At 50.0% G+C, this 23,753-nt stretch overlaps 1 pseudogene; it reads right to left on the bottom strand.

The window, feature by feature from the left end:
- Positions 1–10,024: 10,024 nt before the first annotated feature.
- LOC110574188 lies at positions 10,025–10,874 on the bottom strand (annotated as a pseudogene).
- Positions 10,875–23,753: the final 12,879 nt, after the last annotated feature.

Here is a 23,753-nt window from a genome sequence, read left to right as displayed (position 1 = left end):
GTTCACAGTATTGAATCAGAGACACACGGTTTAGATTTCCCTCTCAAAGTCCCAAGAGGAAAACAGGAAGGCGAGGGCTTCAGAGAGCAGCTGGGCGGAGCCAGCCCCACTCTGCCAGCTGAGTGAGAGATCAGGACAGCGGAGAGCCCCTCAGACACACCCTTCGCCGCCAGGCTCGGCTCACATCTCTCCTGTGTCCTCCCCCAGGGAGTAGGTGCCAGCAAGCGGTCCTGTCCAGAAACCAGATTTCTATTACGGGGGTGCCCTAAACCTAGTATTTGGTTATTGCTTAATCCTTGATCCCTGATCCATTCCTTCCTAGCTGCAGGTAGGATTTCTAAGAGAGATTTGGGGGTGGAGGTGGTAGATCTGCTCTCTGTGGGTGGTTTTCTAGGAACCTCAGCTAGCTTCCTGAGACATGTCATGCACTGGAACCTTCCCAGTGGCTGGCAGGGGAACTCTGGAATGACTCAAGTGAGGACCTGAACCAGGAAAGGATGGGTTATGGCCTAAAACCACCCCCTTCTCTCGTTTTGTCAAACTCTATCCGTTTTAATTACGGCTTCAACAGCACCACCCTCCACCACCACCACCCCAACTGGAAAGCCTTCCCAGATCAACCAGAAGCCCTTTCCAGTCCCAGGTTACCAACCCCACTCCCCACGCCTCCAACACTCTCATTTGCATCTGCGGTTAGCTTTTTGTTGACATGGAGCGATCTTCAAATAGCTTCAGCAGGGCCCCCTGATGGAATCTAATGGGTCCAGTGGCAGCTTCTTGAAAGATCTGGGCTGAAGTCTCAGAGCCAGTTTGTCAGGCAGTCAGTCAACACACTGTGGAGTGCCTGGGCACTGCCAGCGAAGCCTTTCTTGTCAGGGACTGGTTTGTGCAAGACAGAGAGATGGTGAGGGAACACCCAGCTCTCAGAAATGCAGAAGTCAGGAAAGACAGAAATAGAAACCCCAAAGAACTCCAGGCACAAACGTCTACAACTGACCTGTTCACATGGGTGACCGTGCATGGCAGAGGTGAGAGTCGCACACCACCTTCATCTGCCCAAGGCTCTGGAGCCACGGTCCTCCCCCGGCCCTTGCAGGCCTTCCCATGGAACACAGGGTCTCTCCAGTACTGAGTGGAAATAAAACGTGCGGTGGTGCTGCGCCCTACCCACTCGAGACATTCCCCCCAGCCCTGGGGGGCAGAAGGGGCTGCCTGGCCTAGAGGAAAACAGAAGGCTATAGCTTCTGTCACTCAAAACTGGGCACCACTTGCCCCACAGCAGAGAAGAGGGGGGACACTCCGCAATTGCAATGGCAGGTCTCTGTGAGCACCCACCAGCTGGAGAAGACAAGATGGAGGAAGAAGGGCAGCCGGAGGTTGTGGTCTGTGGGGACCGCGATGACCCACTTAAGTTACCGTGTCTCACGGCAGGAGGAGCTGGGTCTTCTAAGCATAGAGATACATAAGACAGCCTCCCCACTGCCCCCGGCCATAAGATATCCCAAATGAAGTCAGTCCAAAACACAAGGCTGCCTGGACTGAATGCCAAGTGACTGGTGCACACGACTAATAAGCACACGCCAGTAAGTCTCAGTGGAAAGGAAATCATCATGGTAACATTTATTGAGCACTTACTACATGTCAAAGTGCTATTCTCCATGGTTTATATGGATTTAATTTTTCCGACAATCCACTGGTATTATTCCCATTTTTTTTTTTAAGATTTTATTTATTTGAGAGAGAGACAGAGATAGCGAGAGAGGGAACACAAGCAGGGGGAGTCGGAGAGGGAGAAGCAGGCTCCCCGCGGAGCAGGGACCCCGACGCGGGGCTGGATCCCAGGACCCTGGGACCATGACCTGAGCCGAAGGCAGACCCTTAATGACTGAGCCACCCAGGCATCCTTATTATTCCCATTTCATCGGTGAGAAAAGGGAGCCTCAGGCGATTAAAGAACTCGCTAGGCGGTACACATTTTTTAATGGCAGACCAGGATTCAAGCTCAGAATTCTGCCTCATGGAGTGTGCATGTGTACAAACATACCTGCGCCTGTTTTTCTTAAGTGATGGGAAAAGACTGGGAAAGAAGGAACAGCAGGCACGGGACTCTGACTCCACTAGCTAAGCTAGCTCCATTAGCTAAGTTTTAAAGTTGGAGCGTACCTTAGGTGAAGAGATCATTTCCTGCAATTTAAAAACGTTCTTAATATTGAAGTATAGCTGACATCCGATGTTATATTAGTTTTAGGCGTACAGCCCAGCGACTCGACAAGCTCGTACATTACTCAGGGTTAGTCCCCATCTGTCACCATACAACGCTATTCCCACATTACCGACTTGCGAAGAGATCATTTTTGAGGCTGAGTTTCGCAATATTTAAAATCCTCAAATTGGGAGCGGGCTGAAATGACGCGTAACGTGGGAGGGCAGTGGGCTGGGCCCGGCCGGCCCGCGGGGAGGCGCTCGAGGAAGAGAGCGAGAAGCCGCGGGGCTCCGGGGGCGCGGCCTGGGAGGCCCTGTGGAGTCCCTGTCCCGCGGGGTCCCGCCTCCCCGATGCGGCCGGGAGCAGGAGGGAGCGGGGAGTCTCCTCTATAACCACTTTCCGCGACCTGGGGGTCCCCCTCGCGGGGCTGGCCTGACCCGGTGGGTCCTGGTCCTCGGTCGTCGTAGATGGGGTCAGGCGGACCCCCGAGTCCCCTGAACCACAGCGCCATCTTGTGGCCGCGGGCAGCGCGCTCCTGGGCTCCCCTGGCTCCGGGGCCTGGCGCTCGGCCCACCTGCGCTGGGGAGCTCCAGCGGGCTTTCTCCTGGTGCAAGGAGCCCAAGGGCAAGGGGGCCTGGGCGCCAAGGCTAGGACCAGATTTGCCTTATGAGAAGGCAGCATAACGGGAGGAATGCTCCTTAGAGCCGGGCAGGCCAGACCCCTACCCGCTTGATTGTGATCTTTTGTCCCTGAGCCTCTCTAGACCTCCACTTTCTCATCCTTTAAAGGGCGTAACAAGGCTGGGTGGAGATTAAATTACAAATCCTCTAGACTAGCAGCGTGAGTTCAATACGTCCTTAATGTGTTATCAACAGGTCTGCAACAGGTCTCCGTGCTGCTGAAACTCCTGATTGGCAGAAGGCAGGTGCTCTGGGCACACCGCAAACCAGCAGCGACGCCCTTGGAATGCCAGCTCAGTAGGAGGACAGCCCTAGCACTAAATATTTGCCTATTTTCATTAAAGAACACTGTCCATTTGGCCTGGCACACCATGTAAAAATATCCGGCTATCCTGTTCATCAGCCCAGGAGAATGTTCCAGCTTCACCAGTGACTCCTGCCTCTCACACCTGCCTGTAGGACACTCTCTGGGAACAAAACTGTTCCACTTCTGGGAGGCATTGTAGTAGTGAGCGCAAAGGGCAACAGCGTGGAGCCTGGGGCAAGGCACTAACTTCACCGGAGCCCGTTTCTCATCTGTAAATCAGAGATATTAATTCCCACCTCCTAAGGTATTTTTGGAATTAAATGAGATATTAATGTAAAACATTTAGGACAGGGGATTTAGCATGCACTAGCATCAGCAGAGAACTTACCGAAATACTAGTCATTGGGCCCCACCCGGAGTTTCCGAATCAGTACATCTGGGGTGAGCCCAAAGAATTTGCATTTCTAATTTGCATCTTAGGAGTTGTTGGTACAATCTGTCCAGGGAACAAACTTTGAGAAGGACTAATCTAGCACGTACTAGACCGTCAATTAATGTTCATTGTCATTCCCCAATCACTCAAGTACAAATTAAAAAAGAGAATGAGAAAATATGAGGGAATATTAACCCAAATCTAACTAAGTAAAAGCTGCACACTCAACATCTGGCTAGAAATAAGAACAGTTCCATTTAACAAACGTTAATTGAATGTTTTGTCTCTGTTTCTTTCGACTGCTTTGCTGGGCGGTGCTTCACTCGCGTTCGATGCCCATCAGAGTCTTCTGGAGTGTCTGATGATCACAGGGAAGGGCTCTCCCAGAGGTCCAGTGACTTGCTCAAGGGCACAGAGCTCTGGAAGGCAAGGCACAGACTCAGCTGGAGTTGGCTGACCGTGGTTGGGGCCCTTTCAAGCTGCCGCTCAGACACCCGAGCATGCTTGTGGGGGCTGCGTCGGCCCACGTGCTCACCCTGCTTTGGGATCAAGGGCTCCATGGTCTCCCCTTGCCAGGTTCTTTGGCTCTGCCTTTCTTCTCACCCATGGGACACTGGGTCCTTCCAGAGCGTGGGTGTGGCCTGACCTCTGGCTGTGTGCTGTGGTCCCCCAGGCCCCAGCAAGAGGAAGAGGCCCTCAGGGTTTGGGGGTAGAAGCAGGAGGCCCACCCTTGGGATCCAGACCCTACCCAGGCCCTGTAGGTCTCCGAAGGAGTCGCCTCTTCCCCATCCTGGCATCTGAGAGGCCACAGAGACCCAGTTTCAGCGACACGTCGGTGAGCCACCTCAAGACCTAAAGGAGCTGCTGTCCTCCCCCACTCAGCCTGGGTGGGGAGAGGAGTGGAGCGCTAACTGCCTGGACTCTGGGACACCATGGCTCCCCGCTCCAGGGAGTTGAGTTTTTCGGGTTGCTAGAAGGAATATGACCTTTAGAACAGAAGACCTGATTTGAACCAACCCCAGCTCTCTGCTACCAAAAGAGCTTCAAGAAGTCTCCTAAGTTCTTTGCCCACGTTTATTGCCTCATCTGCCTCCCAGAACTGCCGTGTGGCCTGAATGACAGCTGTGTGGCCATTTTTTCCCCTGCCATCCACCCACCACTTACAGCGAGCCTGTCCCTGAGGGTACACAGGTGGTGAGCCCAAGTCCCCGCCTTCTGGGAGCTTCCAGCCCACTCCCTTGCCCAAACAGGACAATGGCAGGAGGTTTGAGCCTGGACCTGGCTGGGGGTGCTGGGGACCGGAGGCAAGGCCACTGGTCCCAGGGATGGGCACCCAGCATGTGACCTCTGCAGCAGGCAGACTAAAGCCCACTCCACAGAAGCTGGGCTTGAGTCAGAGCTAATGGTTTTCAGAGCTCTGCCTTGGAGGTGTGGAGAGCCCCGTGACTCTCCGCTGTACCAGCCGGAGAGACTGGAGGCTCCTCCATCCAGCAGTTTCTGCCCTTGGCACCTTTGATTTCATGTTTGTTCATTCATTCATTTATCCCACAAACACTTGTCAAGAACTCCAGGTGTGCTGGGCTCTGGGAACTCAGACTTGGGTGAGGAAGACAGACTTGAAGCAGGAAGGACCGAGGTGGGGTACCTGCCCTTCATCCCCACCTCTTCTCGCCAGACCATGAATGAGGGTGACGGTAGGCAAGTAGGAACTTTCCTCCAGGTTCCCAAGGTTCACCCCTTTTCTCATGGGGTCACAGGGAAGGCCTGACAAAGGAGGAGTTTCTGAGGTGAATTGGTCTGCTTTTGGCTCCTGCAGAGATGTGGATGTGGAAGGAGAGGGCACTGAAGGCAGTCCCCGGGAGACAGAGCCATGGGATTGGCTTTGAGGGAAAAGGGATCAATTTAGTTTCAGTCCAAGTGTTTTCTTGAGTTTCTTTTCTTTTAGGAGATGAAAAAGGAGTCAAGAAGCCCAGGGTGGGGTTGTTAGTGGATAAAAGCGAGAATTGAGAGGGCGAATGCTTCTGTGGCTTCAGTGCCCTCAAGCCTTCCTTCCCTGTTTCTCTGTCTCCAACATCTCCCCTTCTTCTCTGGCCATCCTCTTGGCTCTCTTGTCTCCTCAATGCCTCCCCATCCCAGACTGTTGCTGAAGCTCCCCAGGGAATAATTGAAAACTACAGTGACCCCCAAAGCTGATCCACACTCCTGCTGCATCTGCTGTCCAGATTCACAACTAGAAAAGAACTCCTGGTTAGAAAAAAAAAAAAATAGAAATTGGGGAATTGAGTTGGAAAGTGGAAGGAGCAAGGGGCCTCCTTTGAGTTCAGGTAAGGGCGACTCTGTGCTGTGGTTAGTGAGCTGTTGGTGGGACATTGACCCCAACTCCAGATCCCACTTTAATCCTGCTGAAAGGGGAAGTTGCTCCTAGAGGTCTGATTAAAGGCTCACTGACAGATGGTGATAGTTAAGTGACTTGTCTAAGGGTATTCAATAAAGATTAGTTCTCCTGTCCATTTCCTCCTCCAAATTTCCTTGGAGGCCCCAGATAGTCCTAAGACCCCTCTTGTCATCCCTGTGGCCATCAACCAGCTTCTGACCTCTTGCCCAAGTGCAAGAACCTAGAGGTAGTTAGGAGCTTTGGAGCAAGAAAACTGGGTTCTTATTAGCTGTGGGAACTTGGCAAGTACTTAACTTCTCTAAGCCTTAGTTTCCTCATCTGTAAAATGGGGATAATAATAGCATCAACCCTTTGGGAGGCTGTGAGGACTAAGTGGGATAATGCATGCAAAGGGCTTAACATGATGCCTGGTAGAGACTATATTCTCAATAATAATTGCAATAATATCTCCACTTGGATGACCTACCAGCAGCACCTTATACTCACTAGTTCTTCCCCACAAGCCAGCTCCCTGGCCTCACTTTTTAGTTTCCTTTCACGGAGTCAGCATTCCCCCTTCATGTCCTTGGGGACCTGGCCACTTGGATTCTACTTTGTTCCTTTCTCATGATTTTTCTCCCAACACCCCATGCCCACGCTCAGCCTTTCACTGTGCCTTCCCTAGAGTCCCTGACATCAGTCCCCTCATTCAGTCCCTCCCCCACAGAGCCACCAGATTTAGTGGCCACTCTTTGCCTCAAGAACCTCTAGTGACTCTTAGTGGCCACTACTAATGTAACTGTTCACTCCTCACCCTGATGGCTTAGGTCCTCTGCTGTGGCCTGACATACCTGCCACCCTCCTTCCTGACCTCTTCTTCCCCTTGCTTTTTTCCCCTTGGAAGGATGCAACTGTCCCCACTGCCCTCTTGGTCCCCTGTGTGTGCCCTGTCAGTGGGACAGACTTGCAGAGACTATCCTGTACAATGAAAGGAATCTTCTGATGCTACCCTCGACCCACCAATATATCTGGTATACACCACTTGTATCAGTCAAGGTCTCCCAAGGAATGGATTTAATAGAATATATATAGATATATATATAAATACACACACACACACACATGTTCCAGCCCCAAAACCATCTGTGGTAGAACCAGGAAGAGCTGATATTGCATATGAAGTCTGAAGGCAGTTGGCTGGAGAATTCTCTCTTGCTCAGGAGAAGTTGGTTTTTTTATTCTATTTAGGACTTCAACTGATTGGATGAGGCCACCCACATTATGAAGGGCAATCTGCTCTACTCAGTGTCCACCAATTTCAATGTCCATCTCATCCAAAAACATCTAGAACAGTGTTTGACCAAATATCTGGGCACCGGGCAGTCCAGTCAAGTTGACACATGGAACTAACCATCACACTGCTCCCATCCCTCCTGATGTCTACCCTCCTGAAAGGATCATAAGAATTCATCCACCCTGAGAAGTGCTGTGGGGCATTTTGTGGAATATTTACACTGTATCTCTAATGGTGGAATTTTAGCACTGATTTCTCAGGCAAAGGAAGCATGATTTGGGGTGGCAGTTGGGGGAGAGGGGTCTTTCTGAAGCCTCTGAAGAAATCACAGCATGCGGGCATCTCTGCCAGCTAGCTGCTTTCCATGACCGCTATCCCCACTAGGTCTGCTTCACTCTTTTGCAGCTTTGCAGAGTACAGAAGTTAATTTTTAGCCTTTCCTCAAGCTATCTTTGGTCCAAGCACAGGGGCAAGAAAAATTGTGAAGTAGAACAAAATACAGGGCATGAAACCAACCAAAACCACAAAAAGCATTCATCCATGAGAGGAAGAGGACCCTGGTGCCAGGCCAGTAGGGAAAAAGGAGGTCCCAAAAGCTCAAGAGGCTGGAAAGTGGAGCCCAGGGTGAAGGTGTGTATGTGTGTGTATGTGTGTGTGTGTGTGGGGGGGGTGGGTGTTTGCCTGTGTGTGTTGTGTGCGTGAGCCCTGACAGAATGAGCTGGAAATACATCTTGCCCTTCCTCAGGCTCTGGTGTCTCAGGTGTCTCGGGACACAGACCTGTCCAAGCCCAGTCCACTCTGACCTTCATTTCTGCCCCTTTGCCCACAACTTTCAGACACCAGGATTCAGGCTCTGTCCCTGTGGTTGCCCACCAGTGCCCCTGTGGTGGGTGCTCAGGCCTCAGGGTGTTGGGGAATCTGCCATGAGGTAGGACTAAGGAGTTCCGGGTTCTTCTGGTTCTGCCTACTCATCTGCTTCAGCTGCTTCTATTACAAAGTGGTTCAAAGCTAGCTGATCTCCCAGATGTCATCTAGCTCCAATAACGTGTGATTACTGATTTGGGAAAGCAGTGAAATTTAGTGAATCAGCATATATGAATGTTTCAGCTGCAAATAACACAACACTTGGAATAAAGAACTAAATGATGGGCTGATTCATTATAGCAAACCCATAGACCAGAGGGAGGTGGTTCTGGGATTGGTGTGATGTCTCTAGGAGGTCATGAAGGACTCCGGCTCTTCTATCTTCTCTCTCTGCCTTCTTCACAGCTGCCACTGTGTCCCCTCATCATGGCAAGATGGCTGCAGGGACTCCAAACTTTTCTCCCCTGTAGCAGCTTCTCCAGCAGGAAGAATGAGGGAGGGGCACAATCGGTAAGGAAAATCTTCCCAGAAGCTTTTATCTAGCAGCTTCCTCTTGGGTCTCTTTGGCCAGAACTGGCTCACAGGTCACTGGACAAGAGGATGGGACTGACCAATCATGATCCATCCACTTGGACCAGCTGGATGTACAACGAATGAAACCTTGGGGTTCTATTAGCAACAAAGGGGTGGAGCAGCTATTGGGTGGGTTACTGATAGTGCCTGCCACAACCGAGGGAGTGATTTCAGGAACGAGAAACAGAAACAGTGTCTTGTTGTTGTAACCCAAAGGGGAATTTATTGGAAAGAGGTATGGGGTGAGTCTGCAGGAAAGAAGCAGGAAGCACAATAGATGCTTTTAGCCAGAATGGCCTGGTATGGACCCCTCATCACTGTGAAAGAATTCTAGTGCCTCTGCGCTTTGTGATACTTGTTCAACGTTGAAGTCTTGGCACATATATTGTATTGAGTCAGGCTGATGACCTGGACACCTGAATATAGAGAGAAGGAGTACCTGGACTTTTTAGTCTCCAAAATAGTCACCTACCAAGACCTACATGCTGGGAGATTCTCCTCCAATAGGAAAGAAATGTTGGTTGGTGTCCAGCCAACACAAAACTAGACAGTCCAGCTAATATCTAAGAGTTGGAAAAGCCTCTATTAAGGCTGCAGCTTGAGAAGTATGGTACTTGGGAAGGCAGTAGTTGGGCTTATTGATGTCCACCAGGATTAATTACCAGGAAGCAAAGTAATGCCTATATGCCTCCTATCATTTTGCAAGTCTTATTGACTGTTGGGTAAGTTTAGTTTAATTACAACACTAACACTTGTTTGTGTCAGCCAAGTTTGTAGCGGGTTAGCTATTCACACCTTCAAGGAATTAGAAGAATATGGTTAAAAACAAATGACAAACACTGGAAGGAACATTATCTGTGAGGAAGCTGAACTGGGGAGAAGAGTCATACCTGCAGCTGCTTCTCCCTTGGGTCTTCTTTGGTGGACCACCCAGGGAGGATACCGATGGGAGCAGAGGCTCCATAGGGGAACCAGTTACATCTGGTTGAATTGGTTAGGCAGAGAGCAGCAGGTGGTCTGGGATTTTGCAAGTTCGTTATACTGAGGCACAACTTCTGGTCATCCACATGACCTCCAATTAAAATGAGTCAAACACAAGCTCATGCAGCATCAGTCCCACCATCCCTAAACACAGGGACCCAGGTCTGGGATGGAGGGAAGGATGGGGCAAGAGAGCTCCTAGCCAGTGAGTGATGTGCATGTGCATACTCGCACATGGGTGTCACTGTTAAAGTCACAGGAGACAACCTGGTCCCCAGTGTACCCCAGGATGCCCTTGAGGGGCTCCTCCAATGCCTACTTCACCTCCCTCTTGATGTCATTGTATTTGGCAGCTTTCTCCAGGTGGCAGGCCAGATCCATGACTGACACATTGGAGGTGGGAACACGGAGGCCATGCCAGTGAACTTCCCATTCAGCTCAGGGACGACCTTGCCTGCAGCTTTGGTGGCGCCAGTAGAAGCAGGGATGATGTTCTGGGCAGCCCCTTGGCCATCATGCCACAGCTTCCCAGAGGGGCCATCCACAGCCTTCTGGGTGGCAGTGATGGCACGGAGTGTGTCATGAGTCCCTCCACGATGCTGAAGTTGTCATGAATGACCTTGGCCAGAGGGGCCCAGCAGTTGGTGGTGCAGGAGGTATTGCTGACAATCTAGAGGGAGTTGTCATATTTCTCATGGTTCATGCGCATCACAAACGTGAGGGCATCAGCAAAAGGGGCAGAGATGATGACCCTCTTGGCCCCACCCTTCAAGTGAGCCCCAGCCTTCTCCATGGTGGTGAAGACCCCAGTGGACTCCAGAACATACTCAGCATCAGTGTCACCCCATTTGATGTTGGTGGGATTTTGTTCCAGGAAGATGGAGATGGGCTTTCCATTGATGACAAGTTTCCCATTCTCAACCTTGCCTGTGCTGTTGAATTTGCTGTGGGTGGAATCATACTAGAACATGTAGACCATGTTGTGGAGGTCAATGAGGGGGTCCTTGATGGTGACAGTATCTACTTTGCCAGAGTTAAAAGCTGCCCTGGTGACCAGGTGCCCAATATGGCCAAATCTGTGTACTCTGATCTTCTCCATTGTGTCTTGGGGACATGGCTGGCCCTGCACCAGAAGATGGGGCTGTCTGTCGAATGGGGAGGAGCAGAGAGCCCAGTTTTAATCATCTTTAAAACAACTTCTTCCCTCAGATTATCAGATCCATTAAATAGCCTCTGAAGGGACTGTCACAAAGTCTCCTACTAGGAGCCCTTGGAGAGGTGCTCAGATCACCAGGCCTGAGGCAGCTCTGGACCTTGGGCACAGCCAAGGAGGAGTGAGAGAAGGGGAGCCCCCCCTCCTGCCATCTAGAGTTCCCTGTGACACAGTCTCCTTCGGCTGAGGCTCCCCCACTGCCCGTGTACCTCACACTCAGTCCATTTGTCTGTGAGCGCAGGCTTGCAAGCAATGAGCACTAAATCAAGGCAGTTTTCCTAAGTCAGGAAAATGATGAGCACATTCTGAACCTTGACAGGCTTTTCTTTCTTCGTCTCTGGAGAATTTAAAAATAGATCTGGAGATGAATTTTGCAGCTGAATTCCACAGGCATGATATCCCGTTTCCACAGTAGAGATATAAGGAAAACAGCTGACTGGAAAGGCCTTTTCTTGATGTCATTAATTGTCCTCCAGGCCCAACGTCAGGATCTCAACTACTAAGTGACAGGCGACATTGTTTGGGCAGGGCCAGCCCTGGGCAACAGCACAGAAGTCCCCTTCTCTCTCCCCCCTTCATTCCCTCAGCGTCCCCTCTCAACTTACCCTCTGGTCTTTCCCACTGCAAGCCACAGGGGAGTGTATCTCCGGTTTGGCTCAACTTCACCCACACCCGGGCTGTGTGAAAACACAGACTGCTGAGCCCTGCCCCTGGAGAGGGATTCAGAAGCCTGGGGTCAAGACCGGGAATCTGTATTTTTAACAATCCTTTGGTGATTCTGAGGAGCAACTCAGTTTAAGAAACACTGGCGTAGTGCAACCAGCAAGGACTTTGGAATCAGACAAGCTGAGTTCAAATCTAACTTCTGCCACTGTGGCCAGGGACCATTACTAAGCTTCTCCAAGTCTCAATTTGCCCATCCATAAAACACGAAACTTGAGTAAAATAATGTACTTTAAATTAAAATTCTTTCAGATTGAAAATTTCTATTCTTCTTCTTCCCAAATATAAAGTCAGACTCTCCCCAAACAACTCATTAAGCCAGGGGAAGAATCAAGGATAAGAATCACAGTGCTAAAAAGAATAGGACCGGGGTGCCTGGGTGGCTCAGTCGGTTAAGCATCTGACTCTTGATTTAGGCTCAGGTCATGATCTCCGGGTCATAAGATTGAGCCCTGCGTCAGGCTCCATGCTCAGCTTGGAGCCTGCTTGTCCCTCTCCCTCCTCCAGCTTGCTCTCACTCTCTCTCTCTCAAATAAATAAATACAATCTTAAAAAAAAAATAAAAAGAACAGGACCATACCTGCCTGCCACCCTACCCTCCATCTCCACCCTATCCCATCTGGGAGAGCAGAAGGCAGAGGCCATGACTTCAAGGCTCTCAAGCAGCTAGTGGAGGCCTGCTGCTGGGGTCCTATGTGAAGTAGGGCGGAGGAAGTCCCTGGCTGGCTGGGCAGGCAGCAGGATTCTGAGGTCCGTTCGTGCTTGTTGGTGGGGCACAGGTTCAGGGACTCCAGGTGTTGATCCACGTGAGCGTTGGTGCCTAGCCACCACTGTGCCAGGAACGACTGGCCATAGGAGGGTGCCTGCTATTCCCTGGCTCACTGCTGCGGGCACCGTGCCCACATTATAGCAGGTACTCATGATTTTTAAGATCCTGGAACATAATGGGCACATGATAAGGACTCAATAAATATTAGTTCCCACCAAGTCCTGCATTACGATAAGTATAACTGACTAATAAGACAATTATGAGTTACTCTTCTAGAGAGATCATCATTTTAAGGGGGAGAGATAGAGTGTTAAGACCAAGAACAAATTCCGTAATGTAGAGAATGTAGAGATGGAAATGTTCGGGAGAGGGGGCAGGAGAGGTCTTCTAGCCCCTATAAATTATACTTGCGGGATTTCCTATCTCAAAAGAAAATTTAAAAACCTTTTACTCCTTCCTTCTCCCTTCTTGTCAATAATCCTTTGCCTCCCTCTCTTTTAAGAATCACTTTGTGCTGGGTACCTGGGTGGCTCAGTTGATTGAGCGTCTGCCTTCGGCTCAGATCATGGTCCCAGGGTCCTGGGATCGAGTCCCGCATCCGGCTCCCTGCTCCGCGGGGAGTCTGCTTCTCCTTCTCCCTCTACCCCTCCCCCTGCCTGTGTGCATGCATTCTCTCTCTCTCTCTCCCAAGTAAATAAATAAAATCTTTTTAGAAAAGGAATCAGATTGTGCTGATTCTATCATGCCCAAACTACTGGTCAATCTTAACTCATATTTAGTGGAAATATTTTGGAAAAATCTTATCTTTTCTTGAAATCTTTAAGAAGAGGGCAGCTACTCCCTTTTGAAGTTATTCAGAACATCTCAGTTTAGGATCAGAAGAATGGGCTGTTACTTCTGGAGCCACATTCCTCTCCCCTGTCCTTTCTCAGAGTGGTCCTTTTCTCCCTCTGCCTGGAAATGAGATGCCTGAGTCTTCGTGCCTGGGTTGATCGATCCCAGAGCTATCCTCTGAGGTCCTCTTTATATGAACATCCAGACTTCCTAACCACCCCCCCCCCCCAGCCAGGTTCCAGAATATTCTGTTCCCTTGACCAGCCACACCCAATGAGGAACAAGTAGAAGAAGGTCAATGTAGGACATGCAAGGGGAGAAGAGAATAGTGGAGTGTTGTCATGGGAAGTGGAATTTAAATAAAATGCCCATTTCCAAAGATGCCATAATGGCCTGGGTGCTCTGTTCTCCAAGATGTACACTCTAGGGTGGTTTTGGCAGGGCATGGAGCTGAGCCAGAGTTCAGCGCCAAGAGAGGAGAAAGAGGGAAGGCTTGGTGGCCAGATGCTTTCTCTTCCTCTGACTTTTGCTGGGTCACTTAGAAACGACACAGAAACCCAGACTGTGTTCCTTCCTCTGAATGACTTCCAACTATGTCCCTCCCCAGCCCCCAACTGGGGGCCACTCTATTTTTAAATTTCTCTTGGGAAGTAGATTCCAAAATTTCTGTAAGTCTTCCCGTCAGGAGAGCCTCTGATTTCCAGTAAATTCAGGGTCGCATAGTTTTCTATATTCATTTGCATTCAGTTTGTATAAAATTAGCATGCTTTGGAGTCCCGGACTCTGAGTCAAAGCAACCCAGAGAATTAATGCAAATGGGCTCCAGCTTTTGTGTCCACCGATGTGGCAGAGTGAGGCAGCCTCAGCCTCAGAGAGAGCAGAGTGGCAGCCTGACTTCTAGGCAAGAGGTCTTGTCATCCCCTTGATCTGCAGATCCTCACGCTGGGCCCACTGAGATCTCTGTCGGGGGGGTCTCTGTTTTCTGGACCCTGAAGCTTCATCCTTAATGTGGTGAACCTAGGAGAGGGAATTCGAGTCATGACGCGGGTGTGGGGGGTGAGGTGGGACAGGAGCTGTGTGAGGAGGGACCTTCAGATCTAAGTAAAGTTGGGGGTGGAGATGGAAGGAAGGAGAATGGAGATCATTACTGGAGACTGAGAGAGCCTGCAGGAGGGGAGCCCTCGGGTAGGAAAAGGAGAGAGGGGGAGAGGTAAGAGGGAGCAAGACTGGGAGGGTAAGCACTGCGTGGCTAGTTAGAATGGAGCGTGGACATTTGTTATCTAGGAGGTGAATGGTCAAAGTTAGCCAGTGCCTGGCCGGACAGATTCCCTGGGGGCCATTCCTTTCCTCTCTGTTAGGTGGGGCTTTCTTGTTGGCCCAGAATTTCATCGCTTGGGTCTGCCCAGGGATGGTCTGAGGTGTCACAGACTGAAAGTGCCAATGACAGATCTTACAGTGGTTCCAGGTAAGACAGAGGTCAGCAGGTTGGAACCAGAAGGAACAAACCACTCTGCCCACATATGCAGCTCATTCCTCCAGTGTGGCCAAGACACCCTGGGCCTGAATGAAAGGCGTTGTCCATAGCAGAGGAGTGGAGGGAAAGGGAGTGACCCCCAGGGGCACTTGACATGGCACCCAGTGTTCCAAGCCATGGAGTTTATTATTATTTTTTAATTTTTAAAAAAGATTTTGGGGTGCCTGGGTGGCTCAGTTGGTTAAGCGACTGCCTTCGGCTCAGGTCATGATCCTGGAGTCCCTGGATCGAGTCCCGCATCGGGCTCCCTGCTCAGCCTGCTTCTCCCTCTGACCCTCCCCCCTCTCATGTGCTCTCTCTCTCTGTCTCAAATAAATAAATAAATAAATAATCTTTAAAAAAAAAAGATTTTGAGAGAGAAAGAGAGCACATGAGAGGGGAGAGGGTCAGAGGGAGAAGCAGACTCCCTGTTCGGCAGGGAGACCGATGCAGGACTCGATCCTGGGATTCCAGGACGATGACCTGAGCTGAAGGCAGTCGCTTAACCAACCGAGCCAGCCAGGGGCCCAGCCATGGAGTTTACTGACTGACTGCTGGCTGTGGGCTGGCCGCTCACCACGGTGCAGGGTCGGATACCTTCTAAGGCCACGCACTCCACAGAGTCAGCCCATGAGGGGGTCAGGAAGATGGAGACCTCTTGGGATTTAATCCTGGCTCCACCCCTGCCGGCCTTGGGTCAGTTATTTGAACTTGTCTGTGCCTCAGTTCCTTCATCCGTAAAATGGGAATAATTATGCCGACTTTGTAGAGCTGTGGAAAAAGAGCTAAACCCAGTAGCCCCTGTGGAGTTTTTAGAACGGTGGCTGCCGAGAGAGGAAGCGCTCCGTAGATACTACCGTTCTCACGTGTGGCAGCCCCAAGTAAGATGCACGGAAAAGCCTGCGGAGCTTGGAGGGAAGCATGGGGCGGGCTCCCAGTTTTTTGGCTCTGTGCCCGGTGTGCGGGCTCCTCGTGCACTTTCGGCCCCAGAGGATGCAGCCCCGGCAGCAGGCCGGGCAAATGAGAGCCGGGCACGGGCTCTGGCCAACCACAGGCTGGGAAATGATACTGGTGATGATGTGCGTTCCTTTTTTCCCCTCTCTCCCCAGGAGGGGAGTATGAACGAAAGGAATTTACTCCTTTATTAGTTTGGCAAGAAGGCGCACATGAGCTGGAGGGAGGGACCCCGGCAAGAAGAAAGGCCCGGACCCCTGCCTGACTGGTTTGTACCACTCCCAGTGAAGGGTCTGCTGGTCTGGCCTCTGTGAGTAAGGGAGGGCTGAGCATCATTAGTGGTGTCTCTCTATGTCCAGGGCCCCCTGTCAGTCGGCTCACAGGGCTGCTGGAAGGCGGGGAGGGATGGCCATAGGGAAGGATGGAATGCCCTGGACGCACTGTGCCCAGACGCAGGAGTGAGTGGTGGGCCCTTCCTTGTCAACAGAGCCCTCCACAGATGCCATTTCTCCCCGCCTCACACACACAGCCAGCCTCCGGGACTCTCCCTCTGGCAAACCCATGTCATACTCTCAGCTTATCCTCCATTTGCACAGCTGTTACCAGTGGCCGAAAGCGCTGAGCTGGCGGGTTACAAAAAGTGCTGAGAGGCTTCATGCCCTTACCACTGAGATCCCAGAGCAATGCGCCAACCCCCAGGGTTTTCTCCAGCCCTTGCTCCTCCCTAGAGATCCAGCCCCTGATGCTATGGGCTGTCTGGTGGCCCAGCCTGGGATCCGCTCTCGGGGCCTCGCCTCCTCCCAAGTGGAGTTAGCAGATGAAACAGTCTCTCTTGCCCTAGGTCATGTCAGATTTAGCCTTAGCCTGACTTCCGTCATCATCAGCTTAAATTAAATTCACCATCCCTGGATGCCCAGAAAAGTCCTCAGACTGGTTGCTAGTTGCTCGTTGCTAGTCAAGTTTAGAAGATTCTTGGATTTCAGCATCAGAAAGGAGCGACTGTGTCTGGGTACAGTCAGTTGGTTGGAGGGGGACTGGTTGTCCTAATCCCGACTTGCTCCATCCACAAGACCGCCGTCCATCTCTGAAGGCTGGGTTCTGGGCCAGGGCTGGGGCGGGCCTCTCTGGGGACAGAGGCCTGCCACCGTTAGTTTCGCTCCTCGACCAAGAGGCCGAAATGACATCATAATGTTGAGGCAGTGAATGTGAAACAGAAAACAAGTGGCTTCAGTTCCAGGAAGTCAGAAATGGAAGGAAAAGTTGTAAATATTCTTTGAGACCCACTGTGGACTAGGTTTTGTGCTGTGCTAGCCAGAACTCTGCTGCTGACTTGAAGTAGGACCTTGGGAATGCCCCTCTCCTCTCTAGGCCTCAACTTCCTCATATGTAAGTGCATCTGGGATTAGTCAAGACCCTTCCGGGCCTGACAGGATGTGGGGTTCTACGTGTCCCAGGACTCTATCCCCCAGGGGGTCAAAGAACTTGAAGACATGTGCGGAGGGATGGGGAGAAGGGGACTAAGAAATGTCCAGCGGGGGTTCTTGTGATAAACTTGACTGAAAGGGGGAGGACAAGAGGGAATAAGAAAATAAAGTAAAAAGAGGGAAGAACATAAGAGAGGGAAAGTAGGAAACCTGGAGGTGACCACAATGACCTCAGGGCTCCTCAGGTACATCCTGGCCAGGTTGACTTTATTAGAATGGGAGGTGGGGGAGTGGCAAATTGTATTTTCCAAAGAAGGCCTCAATACCATTGCTGCCTTTTGCAATGTGGTCTTGTCATTTCTCTATGAAGAAGCAGTTCAATTTCTCTCCCTTTAAACATGGGCTGCCCTTATGACTCGCTTGTAACCAGTAGAATGTGGTAACAGTTACGCTGGGAGCCTTCTGAGGCTCAGTGAGCAGGAGTTTCTTTTTTTTTTTTTTTTTTTTAAGATTTTATTTATTTATTTCATGAGAGACAGAGAGAAACAGAGGGAGAAGCAGGCTCCCAAGAAGCAGGAAGCCCGATGCGGGACTCCATCCCAGGACCCTGGGATCATGACCTGAGCCGAAGGCGGACGCTTCACCATCTGAGCCACCCAGGCGCCCGAACAGGAGTTTCTACTTGGTTATCTTGAGATATTTGCTTTGAGGGAAGCCAATCTGACTACCTGTGACCATCATGCAGAAGGCCACATGTAAGCATTTCTGTGGAGAATCCCACCTTATGGCCATTTCCCTCAAGGCACCAGACGTGTGGATAAAGATCTCTTTGACTCTCCAGACCAGACTACTGATCCGCCTCACTTGATACCATGAAGAGCAGAAGAATCTGCTCCCCATTGAGCCCTGCCCAAATTCCTGATGTAGGAGAATCTACGAGATATCATTTTTTAATTAATTAATTAATTAATTTATTTATTTGACAGAGAGAGAGAGCACAAGTAGGCAGAGCGGCAGGCAGAGGAAGAGGGAGCAGGCTTTCTGCTGAGCAGGGAGCCTGATGCGGGGCTCGATCCCAGGACCCTGGGATCATGACCTGAGCCGAAGGCAGCCGCTTAACCAACTGAGCCACCCAGGCACCTGTCTACAAAATACCATTTTTTTTTAAAATTTTAAGATTTTATTTATTTATTTGAGAGAGAGAGTGAGAGAGAGAGCACATGAGAGGGGGGAGGGTCAGAGGGAGAAGCAGACCCCCCGCCGAGCAGGGAGCCCGATGCGGGACTCGATCCAGGGACTCCAGGATCATGACCTGAGCCGAAGGCAGTCGCCCAACCAACTGAGCCACCCAGGCGCCCTACAAAATACCATTTTTTAGGTCACAAAGTTTTGGGTAGCTTATTATAAAGCAAAAGGATGGTAGGAGAGGCTTATAAAATTATAAGCTTCCTTAAAATGAGAAACCCTTAAACATGTATGCACAGGACTTTTAAGATCTCAGAGATGTGTGAGATTTCAAAACAAGTTTGGAAGCCAGCTTCTAACTTTGCCTATTCAGGACATTATAACGAAATTACCATTTTCTATAGGTCACCATATTATGTTTTAAAAAAAGTATATTTTTGTGAGAAAGGGAGAAAAGGCACTTCATCCCACCAGATCTGTTAGAAGGAGAGAGATGAGCAACATCAAATGTTGGCAAGGATGTGGAACCAGAAGAGCTCTCGCACGTTCCTGGTGGGAGTGTGTAATGGCAGTCACTGTGGAATTATCATCTAAAACTGAACATATGCGTGTATTCAATTCCATTTCTAAGTATACGCCTGACAGAAATGTATGTATATTTTTACCAAAAGATCTGCATCTAGGTGTTCATAGCAGCACTCTTCTTATTAGCCAAAAACTGGAAATAACCCAAACACCCACCAATGGCTGAATGAATAAATAAATTGTAGTATATGTACACAATGAAATACTATATAGCAGTGAGAATGAGTGAATTATTGCCAGAAAAATTGTGGACAAATCTCATGAATATGATGTTGAGGGAAAGAAACCGGAGTCAAAGAATACATACAACGTGATTCCATTTACCTAAAGTTGAAAAACAAGCAAAAGGAGTCTATGGTATCAGAAGTTAGGATAATGGTTACCCTGGGCGTACATACATCCCGAGAAGCCCCCCTTATACTTGAAACTAAAATGTTAAAAACAGGAGGAAGGACATGCTCTCAAAGCAAAGGATAGGTCTTTAAAAAACTAATTTAACTTTATACATAGTTTTATGAAAAACTTTCCAATTTCTCCTTCCTTAAACTAGTGTAAATTGCATTATGGCAAGGTGCTGGACATATGACTATGTCCATGGGAGAAGGAAACAGGGGCGGCATGGTCAGCAGCAACTGAAACGGGGGGAACAGGCCAGCCCTCCAAGGAAGGTGCTTCTCTGCGGCTCTTTGCTGACAAGTATATTGTGTGCACGCATGTACATATCTAGACAGATCTTTCCCAAAGTTTTGCAGGTCATGACACATGTAGAAAATGGCAACATTGGAATGGCATCCTGGGATATCGGATGGGGCTCCTGGCAGCCAAAGCTGACTGGCTGGGTCCTCCAGGTGTCCCCAGGATGAGCGGTACACTACCTCAGCACACTTGTGGGAAAACACCCACTTACAGAGTGGGGCAAGACATGAACCTCCATAACACATTTTAAGTTCTCCTGTTCTTCTGCTCCGGGAAAATCCAGCTCTATATACCCTTCACCTCTAGATTACAGGTCCCATTTGCAGTAATGAAGATCATGGGGTCCCGGGGTTTACTTGGCATTCCTGGTCTCTCCTCTATGCTGTGGTCTCGTCTCCCCTTCCAGCCTCATTTCCCAACACACCCTCACCCCCTCCCCACTACCCTCCTCCACCTTATCCCCTAAACACATGATATCTTGAGCACACTGTATTTGTCTATCATCTAGAAACATCTCCCAAGACCCCCAAACTCCCAAGTCCTCCTCTTTCTCCATCATCTCTTTGCTCAGACCTTCCCTTCTCTAGGAGGCCTCTTTTTATACACCGCCCAAGGCCACCACCATACTTTGACTTAAGTTACTGGTGTGCGTGTTTACATGAACTATCTTGCCCATAGTAGGTGCTCAACAATTGTTTCTCCAATGACTTCTAGGCTGCAGAGAGACCCTAACACTAACTCCACCCTATCCCTATTCTGGATGGTCACTCATTATCCCCTTGAGTTGGATCCCCCAACTTCCTAGGGTACCAGTCTTGTGGCCACTCCACATTCTGCCATTCCCTGCCAGAGGCTTGGAGCCAAGCAGCCTGGATGAGAGACATTACTCAGACCCCTTCCCCCCAGCTCACACCTCCGGCATTGGCATTAGGCTAATTGTGGTGTGACAAAGGGAAGTGGTGACTGCCCCTCAGCCTCAGTCCTGGCTCCCATCATTCAAGCGATAGCCTGCAGTTCCAGGATGTGGCCACAAGGGGCTCTACCGAGCGACTCTTATGTGCAGTGGAGGAGGGTTCTGTTGGAATACCTCCTGCCCAGATGCACAAGGAACGGCTCAAGGAGTCTCTCCTCTCCTCTCCAGTTCCCTTTGGCTGCCTTATCCTGATGTTTTACCCCTTAGCCACCTAGAAGGTGTTTCATATCTTAAGACATTCCTCCTGGCTTTCCCATTAGCCTCTCTCTTGCCATCCCCTTTACTGACCAACAGTCACCATGGAGGGAGGACACTTCCCCTTTGTCCCTTCCGCCTCTTTAGATGAGTGCCGAACCCAGGCCCTGAGCTCCCTGTCTTTCAGGATGTGGGATGGAAAATTGTCCTGTTCCATCTTTTCAACATCTCCTGACTCTGCTCCCTTCTCTTTCCTCACTGCCACCCAGGATCAGATTTCCCCATCTCTGGCCAGGATTAATGCAATCCTGGCTTCCTGGAGGATCCCCTGTCTCAGACAGCCCCCTGCCCATCAGCTGTCCACCCAGGAGCCAGAGAGAACTTACTCCCATCAGGTGCTGGCTCTCAATGGCTCCCCAGGTGCCTGAAGATCCAGCTGCCTGATTCTCCAGCCTCATGTTCCTCTTCTCCCCGTGTGCGCCAACCAACAATACTGCAATACCTATAATTGCTCAACACATCGTGATATTTCAAGTCTTTGTACTTTGCACACATTCTTTTCTGTGACCTGCTCCTCCTCCACCCTTTATCCTGGCTCCCCATACTTCCTCCACCTGGCAGAGTCCTATTCATTCTTAAAGCTGCCAATTCCTCTGTGAACACTTCCCTGACCCAAGCCTCCTTCCCATGCCCCGGAGCCTCCTCTGAATGGATCCTGTGCCCTGAACATGCGTCTCTCCTTGTATCTGTCGCTCAGAGTTGTGATAATTCTCAAGCCCGTCCCGTTTTCCCATTGATTCCGTGGCTCCCGGCAGGACACGGCGCTAGCACTCAGTAGGAGATACATGAAAGGTGTTGCCTCATCCCTCTCTGCACCATCACCTCCGTCTCGAGCAAGTCCTTTAAATGCTCTGAACTCCCATTTGCTGATCTGCCAAACGGAGACCTGGGAGAATCAGAAGGGGGCACATACGTTAAAGAACTTTAACTGACCGAGTGCTATTAAACAGCTAAATGCTATGCAGATGTCTTTATTCCAGACTAGCGTTTACCTGCACTTGCCTGTGTGGAAATCAGAGGATCAAAGGAATGTGATGTGATCTTTTTGTAACTTCCCTGCCTCGAGTCCAGGGAAACGCTGGTTAAGAGTAAACTATTAATTCTGTCCCCCTGCAGCTCTGAGTCTTCTCTGAAGCTCTGGGTTAATGATTCCAAGGTTGTTTTCCTCACAGGGCCAATCCGTATCTAATCTTTGGCATGTTCTATTCTCTAAGAATAACTTGACTCACTCCAATAATTCTCCATCCTGGGGTTGTGAACCTTGTTTTGCCTGAGGAAACGGTGGATGTGTGTGGGTCTCTGGCTCCTTCCTTCCTCACTGGAGCCCCAACCCATGGCCATTCCCTTCACCAACAGAAGCGACTCCTCTCCTCCCCCGCTCTTCAGTGCATGGATGCTGTGACCTAACAAACAATCTCCCTCAGGCGAAGTTTAAGGATGTGTTTTCGGAACCCCAGAAGGAGAGACTTGGTAAGGAGAAACCCTTTTAAATTGTTTCTCCATACCAAAGTTTAATTAGTGGCTGTGGGAGGAATGGATTGTAGGGAGATTCCAGACTGGTCCCTGGAATCCCAGGCAGGAGGTCTGTTGATGGCTGCAGTGCAGGTCACACAGAGGCTGGGGATAGAAGCCTGGGAGCCAGACGTAACTCAAGGGTGGTCTGGACACTCTGGAGATAAGACCAGCTGAGGGCTGTGAGTGCACTGAAATTCAAAAACCAGCTCACAGTGGCTCACTATCAGGAGACCCCCAGCTCCCAAACCTCCTTGCCCTTAATCCAGTACATTTGGTGCAGAGTTTTGGAACATAGTGGTGGGAATCCTCTGCATAAAGGAGTGGGTCACTGTTCTGCAAAGGTTCCACTGTGCGATAGGAACAAGTTAACTTTTCTGAGCCTCAGTGTTCCTATCTGTAAAATAGTGATTACATTTATTGTAGGTAGGTAAATTATTACAAGAACCCAGAACCCAATTTAAAGAGACCAGACCTGGGACGCCTGGGTGGCTCAGTTGGTTAAGCGACTGCCTTTGGCTCAGGTCATGATCTCAGGGTCCTGGGATCGAGCCCCGCATGGGGCTCTCCGCTCAGCGGGAAGCCTGCTTCTCCCTCTCCCACTCTCTCTCTCTCTCTGTCAGTTAAATAAATAAAATCTTAAAAAAAAAAAATAAAGAGACCAGACCTTTCAGACATAAGACATAACACTTTTGTGCGTACAGAAGAGTGAAAACATAAGGGAAAGGCATTGGTATGTCTGAAGCAATTCTAGGACCATTCTGATTGCAGAGATCGTGGTGTGAAAAATACACCTGTGTGCCCACTGCCTTGCTTCACAGAACATTTCCAACAGCGCTGAAAGCCCTGTGTTCACCTTGTGATCCTGTCTTACCTTTCCACCCTGGAGAAAACCACTGTCCTGAATTTTTGTGTGTACTGTTCCCTTGTTTTTGTCACACATGTACTTTTGATCTTGTTTTTGAACTGTTCTATAAGTGGAATAAGTTACAGTCACAGAATAGGTTTTTTCCCTAGGCCAGGGTATGTAGCTGCTCACTGTTGCATGTATTCATATCCTACCGTGTTATCAATTGTGTTGAGGGTAATTTGGGCTGCTTGCAGTGTTTTGCTATTTTTTGCTATGAACATCTCACCGTCTTAGAACCGGTGTCTCTCCAGGATATATACCCTGGAAAGAACTTCCTAGGTCTAGACAAGAATATTGCCGACAAAGGCTGCTGTACCCCTCTTCCCTCCACTGAATAGCCTGAGGAGATGGGGAGGCCCGTTCTTTGTCTATGGACCTTCAGGAGTTAGAAACGTTTATAAAAATAGAGAAATGGTGGAGGTGGAGCATTCCAGGCCATAGTTTGACTTGTAGCTGTGGCCCTGAGGAACAAGCCAGACAGGCCTTGAGGCAGCATGA

The sequence above is a fragment of the Neomonachus schauinslandi genome, chromosome 6 (genome assembly GCF_002201575.2).
Source record: "Neomonachus schauinslandi chromosome 6, ASM220157v2, whole genome shotgun sequence".
NCBI classification, from domain to species: domain Eukaryota; kingdom Metazoa; phylum Chordata; class Mammalia; order Carnivora; family Phocidae; genus Neomonachus; species Neomonachus schauinslandi.
Note: the sequence above shows the minus strand (reverse complement) of the source record. Positions and strands in the feature narration are given on the sequence as shown.